The 14,731-nt window shown below is 44.2% G+C and overlaps 1 long non-coding RNA gene across 1 annotated transcript in view; it reads right to left on the reverse strand.

Annotated features, from left to right (window-relative positions):
- Positions 1-12,320: 12,320 nt before the first annotated feature.
- LOC116080128 overlaps positions 12,321-14,731 on the reverse strand; it is a 3,278-nt gene continuing 867 nt past the window's right edge. The window contains exons 2-4 of the long non-coding RNA XR_004114321.1: positions 14,338-14,613; positions 12,764-12,899; positions 12,321-12,518 (exon numbers count right to left, since the gene is read on the reverse strand). This is a non-coding gene — a long non-coding RNA (uncharacterized LOC116080128). The remainder of the gene's footprint in view (positions 12,519-12,763; positions 12,900-14,337; positions 14,614-14,731) is intronic.

Raw genomic sequence — 14,731 nt, forward strand, 5'->3', positions numbered from 1 at the left:
CCTTTCCTGTCCTCTTCCATCTGCTCCCAGCAGTTGGGTGGCCCACACTGAGCTCATCCACAGATTTCTGTGTCCTGTCACCATGATGTGCCTCTACAGATTGACAGTTCTGAAACCATTATCCTTTCTTGGATTTGGTTTTGGTTTTGTGAGATTCCTACAAATCTCACAAACCTGTGACCCAGGTTGGCCGTGTACTCATTACATACACTTAGTGGGCCTCAAATTGGTGACAATCCACCTGCCTCTGCTTCCCAAGTGCTAATATCACAGGTACAAGCCACCATGCTTGGTGAAGAGGTCTTTTTTTTTTTTTTTAAGTTGTTCATCTCATCATATATTGTGCATAGTTGACTAAGGATAGTGATAAAGCTAACATAATAGCCAATCTGATGTTAGGGGTAGATCCAAAGGGGAGTAGATGATTCAGTTGGAAACAAGGAGACATTAGGGAATTGATATAGCTTCTGGAAAGGATCAAAGATGTCTCCATGGAAGGGACTGGAGAGATGGCTAATCAATGAAAAGTGCTTGCTCCGCAAGCATAAGGAGTTTGGACACCAGCACCAATGTAATAAGCCATGTGGCCCAAGCACACCTGTAACTCTGGTTCCACAAGGGATAGAGACAAGCACCACTGGAGCTTGCTGGCTTCCAGACTAGTGGAGAAAAACCCAAGCCTCGGGGTCAGAGAGAGACCCTGCCTCAAAGGAGTAGCTGGAGAATGGTAGAGGAGAATGTCACCCTCTTCTGGCTTCCACAGATGTGCACATCTGCAAACACATATATGTGCACTCTGGAACGGATACATACAAATAAACAGACCTTTAAAAAAAAATAATCAGTGCAACTCAGGAGTGCACATCTGTGATTTCAGAACTTCAAAGGCTGAGGCAGGAGGATAATGAGGTCAGGAGGAGGAGGAGGAAGAGGAGGAAGAAGAGGAAGAGGAGCTGATAAAGCCAGCCAGTCCCAGAGTGAAGCTGATTCTTGTGGGAAGCAAAGCCAAAAGCTGGAAATACCACTTGGGCTCTAAATTTATCTAAGTGGACAGCTAAGTAATCTAAGTTAATTCAAGACAGTTAAGCCTGTCTGTAAAACATTCACTTATATAAGCCAAAAAAACAAACCTTTTTTTTTCTGTGCAGGGCTGAGAGTCAGCCTTGTACATGCTGGCAAGTGCTCTGTCCTTGAGTACGTTTCCAGCCCCTTTTCTCTAAAGACTTGTGCCAAATTGTACTAGAATTATGTCCCTTCACCTATAGGGTCCCAGCTGGTTTTGGCCACTGTCCCTCTCAGCTTTTCCCACTTAACACAAAAGCCTGACCATGTCATTTTCTTACACAGTGCCTAGCAGCTTCTATTAATGTCCCTTTGGTAGGGTCCAAGCTTAGGAGGATGCCCTAATTAGAGCCACAGCAATTTTTCCTCTACCTCCCTTTTCTCCTTCCCTTGCCTCTGGTTTTGAGCATCACTCAGATATTTATGTATCACATCCTTGCCCAGTGTTGTGCTGAACACCTTGAATTCCAGCGTGTGGGAGGCCCAGAGAGCCAGGGCTCTGTGGGTTTCAGGCCAGTCAGGGCTATATAGCTAGACCCTGTCTTAAACTAACTAACTAACTTACAAACTAAAACAAATCTCAAAGCATACCTTATGACTTGCCCAAAAGGGACGTTGGCAGGGAGTTTATGAAATTTAGTCACAGGTAAGGCAATAGAAGCTACGAGAGAGATCATACTCTTACCTAATCAAGTACATAAGATCTAGTTTCAGAATCTAGACCAGTTTTATTTGCTAATGAGATCCAGACTTCTGGCTCTTTAGTCTAATTTTATATGTTGGGAACTTAATCCTCCAGTGCAATACTGTTGGGAAGTAGCCGCCTCATGAGAGCTCTTTCCTCATGAGTAGATTGATGCTAATATAAAATGGCTTGTTACAGAGGGAATATATCCCTCTTACCCTTCCATTTTCCACTTTGGGTGGACACAGAGGTCCACCCTTCCAGTAAATACAGCATTTGGGGTACCATCTTGGAAGCAGAAAGCAACCTTCAGCAAACACAGCCCCCGCTCTCAAACTTCTGCATTCTCAGTTTTACTTAACAGTGAGAAATAAATGTTTGCTTTTGTCTATGGTACTGTTACAACAGCACAGATGGACTGGGGCATTGGCTTCTGCCAGACTTCATGCTTCTGCAGGCAGGGCTGTGTTCCTAACGTCTCTCTGTGACCTCAGTGAGTTTTCAAAAGAACTTGACAAATTCAAGTTTTAGGGGAGGAGGCCATTTGTTTTAGTACAGTGTCCAGTGTCTGTGGTTGAATGGCCCATTCTTGTTTCATCTTGTCCTATGCTGGGGACAGCATACCATGACAGGGAAGAAGAAAGAGGGCATCAGATTTCATAACAGATGGTTGTGAGCCACCATGTGGTTGTTGGGCATTGAACTCAGGACCTCTGGAAGAACAGTCAGTGCTCTTAACTGCTGAGCCATCTCTCCAGCCCCAGTTGTAATTCTTGATTTTTTGTGGGATGTGGTTATTCTTTTGGATTTGATTTGGCAATGATTATACAATGCCTTTTTGTCTACTTGCTTTTGGAGTATCAATAAAAGACTGGGGCAAGTTAAAGGCGAGAGAGCATGTGAAGAGCAAGTGAGGAGCAAGTGGAAAGCGAGTGAGGTGAGAATGAGGTGCGCATGAGGTGTGCGTGAGAAGTGTGTATATGTGTGTGTGTGTGTGTGTGTGAGAGAGAGAGAGAGAGAGAGAGAGACAGAGAGAGAGAGAGAGAGAGAGAGAGAAATGAATTTTAAGCCTTGAAAATTGCCTGTCAGTTTGTACCCAAAAAGAAGTCTGTGTCTATTTATTATGCACCTTCCACATATCCCTGCTTCCAAATGAGAACTCCAATCCTGTGTCAAGGCAGGACCCCGACAGCCCTACATGAGTCTATTTTCCTTACTCTCTCTGTCCTTTTTTTTTTTTTTTAATATTTTATGTGTATAGGTACTTTGTCTGCATGTACATGTATGCACCATGTGAATGCAGGACCCTCAAAGTCTATTAGACAGGATGGATACCCTTGAATCAGAGTTATAAACAGTTGTGAGCCATCATATAGATGCTGAGACTCAAACCCAGGTTCTCTGTAAAAGAAGCAAGGGCTTTTAACCATTGAGCTCTCTAGGTGTTGCAGCCACCAGTGGCTACACACAAGCCTGGTCTCTGGAAGAGGGGAAGGAGCCTAGGAAAATAGAGGAATCAGACAGCGAGAGGAGAGGAATAAATGGGACTGAGCCATGGTTTCTGATCAAGTTTCAATATGTATTATGAATTGGCGAATTAAGTTTACAGGGAAAAATCCTTCTCCCAGAAGCCAGAATCTTGTGGCCAAATTAGCATCTGGTTACTAGCAGAAATTCACCAGGCAAAGGTGCTCAGGAACTCAGCAGGAACTTTGAGAGAGATAGAGATAGACAGATAGATAGATAGATAGATAGATAGATAGATAGATAGATAGATAGATAGACAAACAGAGAGACAAACAAAGAGACAGACAGAGACAGAGACAGAGAGAGAAGTGGCAAAACAAAAGGGTTATGTCGGGAAGCCTCACCCTGGGTGGGGCTGGCTGCTTTGTGGCAAGGCGAGGCCGATTCAGCTTTTGGCTGGGGGAAGGTTACATCTAGGTCCTTACTTTTGTTTTTGAGACATCCCAGGTTGACCTAGTACATTCCACGTTGCCAGGTCTGACCTTGAGCTTGCACCAATCCTCCCTATTGCTGGGATTGCCTATGCTCCAGGAGGCCAGCCATTTTGTCTGGGGTAAATGTACCTCATCAGTGCATGTTCTGATTTATTAACCAATACCATGACATGTATTCTTTGATGGATAAATTCTATTTGCCCTGCTCCTAAAAACCCTACCAGAGAAAGAATGACTAAGGACTGGGTCTGGCTTGGCAGGAGTCTTAGTTAGGGTTTCCATCGCTATGAAGAGACACCGTGACCAAGGCAAGTCTTACAAAGGACATTTGATTGAGGCTGCCTTACAGGTTGAGATTCAGTCCATTATCATCATGGCAGGAGGCATGGCCAGCAGCATCCAGACAGGCATGACGCTGGAGGAGCTGAGAGTTCTACATCTTGACCCAAAGGCCAACAGAAGACTGACTTCCAGGCAGCTAGAAGGAAAGTCTCTCAAAGCCCACCCCCACAGTGACACACTTCTTCCAACAAGGCCACACCTCCTAATAGTGCCTCTCCCTGGGCCAAGCATATTCAAACCACCACAGCTGCCTTCAGTGGTCCTGCTAGGAATTAGTTCAAGACACTGATATTTTAAAGCTTCCTTTAGGTATCAAAGATAGGACTAATTCAACAATTAACCAGTTCCTGGTTTTTGATTAGCATGGTGGGTAGAGGTGGTTTAGAGGAAATCACTGGAGGATGGCTTTGAATAGAAAGAACAGTTTACTGAGTACATTACAAAGGAGCATGAGGCTGGGCCATAACTATAGTACTGTCTGCTGCACAGGGCAATGGGCTTGTTTGAGTTGTAATTTGATATTTTTATTATACTTCCATTTAAAAGTCAACTTCAATGAGGAACAACTTATGCACAATAAAATGTACCAATTTTTACTGAGATTTTATAACGCATAAATGTTTTGATCAAACTCACTCCCAATTCCTTCTCCTCCGATCTCCCCACTAGTTTTTCTTCCTAACTTCTTATGGTCTCTGTCTCTGTCTCTCAATATATGATATATATATATATATATATATATATATATATATATATACACATATATACACACACATATATATACATATGTGTATATATATGTATATGTATATGTATATATCTTGCTCTCTCCCTCTTGTTTCCCCCCTCTAATTATGTCTACTTAGTGTTGTCTGCATGTGCCTGTACATAGGCCATCTACAAGCGTGTCTGAACCACTTCAGGGGCTGCACCCCTGATGAAAACCTACTGTTTCTCCCCCATCAGCCATTAATTAGCAATCACTTCTTAGCTAGGGGGTTTTGTTGTTGTTCTGTTTATTATAAGACAAAATCTCACTTATCACAGGCTGGCCTTGAACTTGCTATGTAGCTGACAATGACCTTGAACTCCTGATCTTCCTGCTTCATTTCCCATGTGCTCAGAGGACAGAAGTGAGCCATCTCAGCTAGCTTTTTGTCTGATTCTTTTTCTCCCTCTGTGTGTCTCAGTCTTTGTGTCTTCTCAATCTGGGTTTTGTTTCTGTTTTGATTTGTTCCTTCTTTATAATTATTAAATCTCCTGAGTTTTAGTTTTTTTTTATATTTTACCTACAGAGAAGTCAGGGCCTAAGAAAGAAGCATCCACGTTCTTTTTGCCGCGTTGCCCTGTGGATCTTTTGGTTACAGCAGCCTAACTACCGCCGACTTATGGCTGAATTGTGCTGAGTATGGCAGGCCCATTGTGTTCTGTCATCATGTTCTAGTAACAGGGTGATAAAGCGCTGTATTGACTTACTTTTCACACGAGGAAATCAGTACTTAGGAAGGTCTAGAGCAGTCTTAACATCTTAGATCTACTCTTTATTGTTGTCAAGAGTTTACAACAGCAAGGGTTGTACCTGAAACGGCAGCTCACACACATCTGACTTCTGCTTTTAGCTGACCTGGTTCAGTGGCTTCCCCGGTGTGATCTGGCTTAGGGATGCCATCCGTAATGATACCACTTCCTATGCTCCAATCTTTATAAGTGGCCACTAATGCCTTATAGTACCTTATAGGTCATACTGTTAGAACACACAGTCAAAGATGTGTGTAAACGTACCAGTGATGTTAAATGCTTGAGTGAGAAAAAAATAAATAAAAAGAAGAAAGACATGACTGGTCCTGGGTTTCAGCACCAAATGAATAGAAAAAGAAAAAGACATGAGTGCTCCTAGGTATGGTGGAGGAGAGAGTTTACTCTAGATATAATCTAGATATAATCTTCAGGGAGATCATAGCCAGAGGCAGGGGACATCCGGGAGAGTTCAGAGTGAACATGACCCTGAGCCATGTGAGGAGAGGAGAGGGGAGAGGGGGGAAATCAGGTGCAGCCAGGAGGCCTAAACCAGAGTAGATGAAATGAACCAGATAACCAAAAAACGGTTGGAATATATAGGGAAAGGCAGCTGGGAGAAGGGAGGCCCACCCCCCCAACCCCCCCACCCCCGCCACACACAGCAGGGGGCTAGAGAAGTTTAGGGTAGGGGGCAGGGTATGTCTGCCAGGAGGGCCTAGGAACAGGTAGGAACTGAGGGATGCTGGGAGAACTTGGTGGACAGGTCTGTTTTGACCTGCCATTTGTCCCAGATTTGAACCCTAACAATGTTCTCATCTTGAAAGTGCTATAGCCGGGCAGTGGTGGCTCACGCCTTTAATCCCAGTACTTGGGAGGCAGAGGCAGGTGGATTTCTGAGTTCCAGGCCAGCCTGGTCTACAGAGTGAGTTCCAGGACTACACAGAGAAACCCTGTCTTGAAAAAACAAAAACAAACAAACCAACAAAAAAAAAGTGCTATAATGTTTTTTGTTTGCATGCTTTTTAAGAATGATCTTTTTTTTTTAATTTTTATTTTTATATACATTGGTGTTTGGCCTGTATGTATGAATGTTGGAGAGTGTTGGATCCTTGGAATGGAAGTTACAGACAGCTGTGAGAGCTGTCATGTAGGAACTGAATCAGGATCTTCTGGAAGAGCAGCCAGTGCTCACAACTGCTGAGCCATCTCTCTAACCCACACCCCTTCCCACTTCTCTGTGTAGCCCTGGCTGTCCTGGAACTCCAATAGACCAGGCTGGCCTCGAACTCAAAGAGATCCTCCTGCCTCTGCCTCCCAAGTGCTGGAATTAAAGGCATGTGCACCCACTACCCAGCAAAAATGTTTTAATACATGTATTTTTATGTGACTCTCATCTCTTTTTCTCTCTCTCCCTTTGTGTGTGTGTGTGTGTGTGTGTGTGTGTGTGTGTGTGTGTGTTGTGGAAGCTAGAAAAAGATAACAGATTCCTCGTGCTGGGGTGAATCACCCAACTGGGATGCTGGAAACTAAACTAGAATCCTCTGCAAGAGGAGTAAGCACTCTTAATCTCTGAATTATCTCTTCAGCCCCTCTGTACCCAGCTCACTTTAAGGTTTTGTTTTGTATTTTAAGATTTTTAAAGTTTGTGTGTCTGGGTGTTTTACCTGCATGCATATCTGTGTTCCACATTCATGTAATACCCAAGGAGTAGTTACAGCCTACTGTTTAATCTCATGAGAGTGTCAAGATTTGACTTTGGAATCTGGGTCCTTAGTCCTCTAGAAGAGCAGCCAGTGGGTCCTCTTAACCAGTGAGTTATACCTCCAACTCTTGCTGTAAGGGCCTTGACATCCCTGGAGTAAGTCCTTGAGAAAATGTCTTAGAACCACAGGGCTGGCTTCATTCAAGGCTCCAGTACTTGTCAGCGGTGTGACTCTGAGCTTTGGTTTCAACTCTTCTTTCTTTTTTGGTGGTGGGGTGGGGCGGAGAGTGGGGTATGTGGTTTGATAAAGGGCTTCTCTGTGTAGCCCAGGCTGTCCTGGAACTCACTCTGTAGACCAGGCTGGCCTCAAAGTCAGAAATCCACCTGCCTCTGCCTCCCAAGTACTGGGATTAAAGGGGTGCCTCACCACCGCCAGGTTCAACTTTTCTTTAAGGGGAGAGTATTAGCTGGTGTTAGAGAGTTGGGTAAAAGCCAAAGTAGACTAGTTAATCTAATGCTCTGAGCACCATGCCATCCCATAACAAGATGAATGGCAGTTTTAATGAAATAGATGATGGTTGTGAAGAGGCCACTGGATTTTGCAATTAAGTTGAAGGTGAACTTTGAGACCAATTTCCTTGGGAAGGTGGGGAGGAAGTAGCAGAGGTGATTGAGAGCTGGCAAGTAAAGGACGGATGAACTGCCATGGTGCCTGGGAAATGGTATTGGGGGCAGCTTCATGGGTTAAGAGGAGGTTTATTATTTTAAGCTCTAAAATGTAAGCTAAACATACTTGAAAGTTCAGGATTAAAGGGGTTGTGGATGGGGCAGGACTGAAGATAAAAAACAGTCAGGTGTGTGTCAAGAATCAAAGTCTTAGTTCTGCCTGCCAGTGCATGTCTGCAAGTCCCTGCCCTGGGAAGTAGAGGGAGGAGAATCAACTCACGCGGGATCCTTTACTATGGGGCAAGTTTGTCTGGGAGAGCCTGTTTCAAATAAGAGGCTAGAGATGACTCAGCGTGTAAAAAACGCTTGCCACGGAAGTCTAACGAGCTGACGGGACCTGCAGTGGAAGGAAGAGAACCGACTCCAAAAGTTGTCCTCTGATCTCCACGTGTTTGCTATGGCATACGTATGCTTACACACGCACACGCACGCGCACACACACACACACACACCACACAAAGTTATATTTTTAAAAACAACAGTAAAATAAAACAGAACAGAAAAGTCTCGAGAGCTGGGTTCAGTAGTGTACACCTGTAATTCCAGCATTGTCGAGGCTGAATCTGGAGGACTAAGTTTGATAAATCCTTTGTAAACATAAAAAAAAACAAAACCAAACCCCCTCAAAACTTGGGAGGATATCAAACTGTTTGAGGCAGTCGAGCAGCAGCCAGGAACAAGTATCTGCAGGGCAGCCTATTTCCCTTTTTGCAGCGAAGCCGGAAGCACCATGTGGCTACTTTCCAAGGTGTCCTCCGATCATCCCACTTCCTGGTTTTTGCTGCCTGCGTTTTACCCTCCAATGTTGACCAGGGGCGGAACTGGGTGATCGTTATATGGTAGAAGCTATGTGTTATGCACTGAATTGTGTTCTCACAAAATAGGTGCTGAAATCCTAGCCTCTAGTACCACAGCATGTGACCTTATTTAGACATCATTACGGACAGAGGCAATTGAGTCCATATGAGGTCACTAGGGGTGGACCCTGCTCTGACAAGACTGGGGTCCTTTTTAAAGGGGAGAGAAAGTTAGACACAAAGATAGACGTGCAGAGAAGGAAAAGGGCAACCCTTTGCTTGGAATGCTGAAATCTACAAGCCAGGAGCATTAAGGAGTGCCAACAAATACCACCAGCTAGGAAGAGACAAGGGAAGGCCTTCCCCAGATCTGTCAGACACCGGAAACTTTGAGTTCTGACTTGTAGCCTCCAGAACCGCTCATTTGTTGTTGTTTGAATCCACAGTGCTGGTGCCCTAGGCAAAGGAATATACTAAGTTACAGTGCATGAGGACATTGTTCCTGAAATTAGAATACAGTCGCTGTCACTTCTATCTCAGATACACTATCTCCTAGGAGGCACCCTCTGTAGACAGCCAGCTAGGGCACAGTGGAGATACTCAGGTAGCTTTCAGAGAAATGATCAACAGTGAATGACTAGCAAGGACGGAGGTGAATATTCTGAATGAACTGGAAGCAGATTTCACTCCAGGTTGGGAAACTGGGTGAGACCACTTCCAGCCAGAACCACCCCAGTCACTCCTGAGTTCCTCCTGAGTCTTAGGTGGAAGGTCAAGATCCTAGAGCAGCTGATGGGAGCAATCCACCAGGGATCTGGACAGTGCAGACTGAAGTCCTGACAACTAATCAGGTAGCAGTTAATTCTGCAGGCCTAAGAGCGAGAGACTCCTGGTTCTTCTGGGAAGGTAATCTGTATTTGGTATGTGTCGAAATGGCTCTTTTCTTTTAAAAGAGAATTATTTATTTATTTTATTATATGAGTACACTGTAGATATCTTCAGACACCCCAGAAGAGGGCATCAGATCCCATTACAGATGGTTGTGAGCCACCACGTGGTTGCTGGGAATTGAACTCAGGACCTCTGGGAGAGCGCTTAACCTCTGAGCCATCTCTCCAGCCTGAAATGACTCCTTTTTTTTTCTTTCTCGCTCTCTTTCTCTCTTTCTCTCTCTCTCTCTTTCTTTCTTTCTTTCTTTTTTTTAAAAGATTTTATTTATTTATTGTATGTAAGTACACTTGTAGCTGTCTCCAGACACACCAGAAGAGGGCATCCGATCTCATTACAGATGGTTGTGAGCCATCATGTGGTTGCTGGGATTTGGACTCAGGATCTCTCAAAGAGCAGTCAGTGCTCTTACCTGCTGAGCCATCTCTTCAGCCTGAAATGACTCTTAAATTAGAATAAAATGTGGGACAGAAGGAAAAGCTAAAGCAAGAGTTGGAATTGGTGTTGGGATGGTAGTGTAGCTTATTTGATAGAGTATCTGCTTAGCAGGTGGAAGTTCTGATTCTGATCCCTAGCATGGAATAAACCAAGTCTGGGGACCTGTGCCTGTAAATTCAGCACTCAGGAGGCAGAGGCAGGAGAATTATGCATTCAAGGACAGACTAGAGAGACAGCTCGGTCTTTAAAGACTAGGTTTACAACCAGAATGTCAAGAAACTCAAGATTATCCTTGAAACATTGAGTGACAGGCTACCCTGGGATACATGGGATACATGAGACCTTGTTCCTCAATCAGTCAATCAATCAAATGGCCTCTATTCATAGCAAAATTAACACCAAACACTATGCATGGCTCTGCAAAGAATTTGAGTTTTGTCAACAACTTCTGAATTAGTTGGAATCGCTGTTGTCTATTTCTGCTTAAGATGTTTCTTTTCTTTTTATTTACCTACCTGTTGGCCTGTCTGTCTGTCTGTCTGTCTATCTATCTATCTATCTATCTATCTATCTATCTATCTATCTCTCAGTTTCTGTTTATTTAATTTTTTTTTCTGAGACAGGGTTTCTCTGCATAGTCCTGGCTGTCTTGGGACTCTCTCTGTAGAATAGGCTAACCTCCAACTCAGAAATCCACCTGCCTCTGCCTCCCGAGTGCTGGGATTAAAGGCATGCACCACCTTGCCTGCTAGGAAAGTATTTTCAGGCTCCCTGATGTTAACCTCTGTTCTCCGTCTCTCTGCAGTGTGCGGTATTTCTCCCTTGGTTTCAGTCCCTTAGAGAGGCTCTGCTTATCTGAATTTCTGCCACCACCCAGACTTCTCTGGCCTTATTGATAAGGACACTGAAAATTTGTCAGTGCTGGTTTCTGTTTGGATTCCCAGGGCCTCTGTAGTGCACAGGTCATGTGGTGTCCTGTTGCTGCTTTTGTGACAGGCCTAGGAAATCAGGGAAATCAGGAGTAGGGATAGCTGGGCAGAAAGACTATTTTCTACTCTCATAATCTTAGAACACTTGTGTGGGAGACAGGAGGTCTGAGATTGTAATGTCTTTACCAGGGTGCTTTTGCATAATGGCTTAAGAGTTGGAAGCTGCCAGTATCAGGAGGGCTGGGGAGGAAGTACTTAGGCACCCTGAACAGAATTTTTTTTTTTTTTCAGCGTTTAAGTTGTTCCCTATGGCTGACTGTCTTAACTGGGCCTCAGACAAGCCTGCATGAGGAGACAAGACAGAGCCAGGAGATGAAGTTAGGCAGATCAGTTTACATACTGTTTGAGTATAACAGTTCTCCAAGCGGTACTCCTCATCAGACCATTTAAATCAACACTTCTGCCAGTAGGGACCCAGGTGGCAGGATGCTATAATCATAGCAAGAGTGACACCATATGAAAACCGCATCAGCAGGTGGTTTGGTCACTGTGTGAACACCAGTGAGCGTTCTTACACGAACCCAGATGGAAGAACAGATGTGTGGGCTGCTGCAGTGTGGCCTGGCATGCAGTTACACAGCGTGCTGGTTAGTTTTTGTCCTCTTGACACAAACTAGATTCATTTGGCAAGAGGGGACCTTAACTTGAGAAGATGTTTCTGCCACCATATTGGGCTGTGTGGGGTGTTACTATGTTAATTAATAGTTGATGTGGGAGGGCCTTGCCCCACTGTAGGCAGTGACACCCTAGGCTGGTGGTTCTGGGTTGTTTAAGAAAGAAGGCTAAGCGAGGTCTCGAGAGCAAGCCAGTGTAGAACTGGAGGCCAATATTGGATTACTCCACTAATCTCTGAATATTTTCCAAGTGACCTCCATTGTGACTGAGAAGTATGCTCTAATCTCCTAAGTATTTTCAAATTTCTTGTATGTGAATTATTACAACTTTAACCTACAGACGCAAGTTTTCCCGGATGAGTAATGGTCTCTGCTTCAGTTTCAGCCCTGACTTCTTCTCATGATGAACTGTGAACTGTAATAATCCCTTTCCTTCCCAGGTTGGTTTTGGTTAGTATTTTATTACATTTATAGAAAGCAAGCTAAGACACACACAATAAAATATCTTTAAAAAAAACTACACTCTAAAACAATAAAAGTAAATATATAGTCATTTACTTATCAAGTACTATATACCGTGCAGTACTGTGTGTTCTCTATAACTGGTTCAAGGGCAGGCTTGTTCACACCAGAGACCATCACTGAAAACAGGTGAGGAATGCATTATGCCGAGATGCTGTCCTGGCCACATTGTCATTAGGCAATAGGAATTCTCAGCTCTGTTGTGTGATGTTTCCTGGGGCAAGAAAGAGAAACATCTTGTTACCTAGGGGAGAGAGGACATCACTGGACCAAAGAAAGTAGCCTACTCAGCTGCAGCTTGGTGAACCATTGAGTTTGCTCAGCTGCAGCTTGGTGACCATTGAGTTTGCTCAGGTGCAGCTTGGTGGACCATTGAGTTTGCTGGGGTTCCCTCCAGGGCCATGGGGAGTCAAAGGCAGCCTACACCACCAGAAAGCCCTCTCCTCAGGAATCACTTACTACTGATACAGCTTCAGAGAGGAGCTAGGCGAGCTTTCCTCAGTTTCCGTGCAGGAATGTAACTAGGCCTGATTCAAAGAGGCTCCTTGCTGGTGGTGGTCAACAGCTGCTCCAATTCAAGATGGGGATGTCCAATCTGGAGAAAACAGTTTTACAATAATCAGAGAGGACCACCATCAAATAATGTGGTCTACAGTTGACAGAAATGAAATGTCCATATTGTGTGACTCTAGAGACGTTGGTATTTTAAACATCATGTAGGATTTCTTTTTCTAAATCAGTATTTAAAAAGTAAAAGATAGGCCTATAGGGTGAATCTGAGTTAGAAACAGGAGCAATCTCTCTCTCTCTGTCTCTCTCTCTGTCTCTCTCTCTCTTTTTCTCTCTCATCCAGACAGGGCTTCACTGTCTAGCTCTGGCTTACCCTGAACTTACTACATAGAGTAGGCTCCCAAACACTGGGATTAAAAACATGCCTATACATCATGTCTGGCTACAGTAAGCTTTCTTATCAACCCTTTACAGCTTCAGGGTGGGTGTGACCTGATTTCTGGGGAGAGGAAGGCAACTAGCAGGTCTGTGATGGAGAATAAATGTTCTCTTAATCTGTGATCTCTGCATCTCTTTTCCTCTACTAAATATGTGCTATTTGTTTGGAATGTCTTTGGAAAGGATGCCCTTGCACCTAAAGAATGAAGGACATGGGGAAAAATATTTATCCAAAAGCAGGTATATAATTGTCCCCACTTTCCCCCAGGCATTTCTGGGATGATACAAAAGGGTTTTTTTAGTATGTGGTGTACATGATTGTCTTTTTACATGTGTGTGGAATCAAGTGTGTGTGGGGGGAAGGTTAAGTTCATTTGTCTTTCTCAGTCTCTCTCCATCTGATATATTAGGGTCTTTCACTGGATCTCAGAGGTCATTGATTCTGCTAGTCTAGCTAGTCAGCTTGCTCCTGGGACAGCATGCTGGGGTTACATGTAGGCTGCCATGTTGGCCTGACACTGAAGTAGGTGCTGGGATTCAAACTCCTGCCCTGATTCAGCATCTGCCCTAACTCCTAAGCCCTCTCTAGTAAGCTCTTAAAAACTTTATTTAGCCGGGCAGTGGTGGCGCATACCTTCAATCCCAGCTCTTGGGAGGCAGAGGCAGGTGGATCTCTGAGTGCGAGGCCAGCCTGGTCTACAGAGTGAGTTTCAAGACAGCCAGGGCTACACACAGAAATCCTGTCTCCAACCAAAAAACAAAAAAACAAGACAAAAAAAATTTGACAAAATATATATTTTGTTTTAAATCCATCTTTAATTCCTCACACCAAAGATAACTACGTGTTTGTTTTTTTTTAATGGACCTACCGATGCTGTCTTTATTTGCGGAGTTAACTGAATAGACAAGCTTATCCCATATGAATGAGGTCAGACCCAGGGTTGCTCTTTTCCTTCCTGAACTACCAATTCATCTCTCTGTGACCCTAGCTGAAAATGTGTGATCCTATTCTAGTTATATCTCGAAACCTAGACTATGCTTTGGGTTACAGATAAAAACATTAAGGAGAAGTAGCTTTTTCATACCAGTCTTTCTTGTCAACATTTCTAAACCTCCCAACCTCACTGGGGAAGGCTGGATAGAGTTACAGATGTTGAGTGCTGTGCATTACATCCACGCTGGAAGCACACATTATATTTCTGAATTACTGTTGACTTTGACTTTTTTTTGGTTCTTCGAGCCAGGGTTTCCCTGGATGTCCTGGACTTTGTAGATCAGGCTGGCCTGGAACTCACAGAGATACTCCTGCCTCGGGCTCCAGAGTGCTGGGATTAAAGGCAGACCACCTTAACTGTTGAGTCCTGGACAGAAAGGAATGGACAACGGCTAGTTGGATTTACAAACAACTTGGGGCCGGGCGGTGGTGGCGCACCCCTTTAATCCTAGCCCTTGGGAGGCAGAGGCAGGTGGATTTCCGAG

The sequence above is a fragment of the Mastomys coucha genome, unplaced genomic scaffold, assembly GCF_008632895.1.
Source record: "Mastomys coucha isolate ucsf_1 unplaced genomic scaffold, UCSF_Mcou_1 pScaffold6, whole genome shotgun sequence".
NCBI classification, from domain to species: Eukaryota; Metazoa; Chordata; class Mammalia; order Rodentia; family Muridae; genus Mastomys; species Mastomys coucha.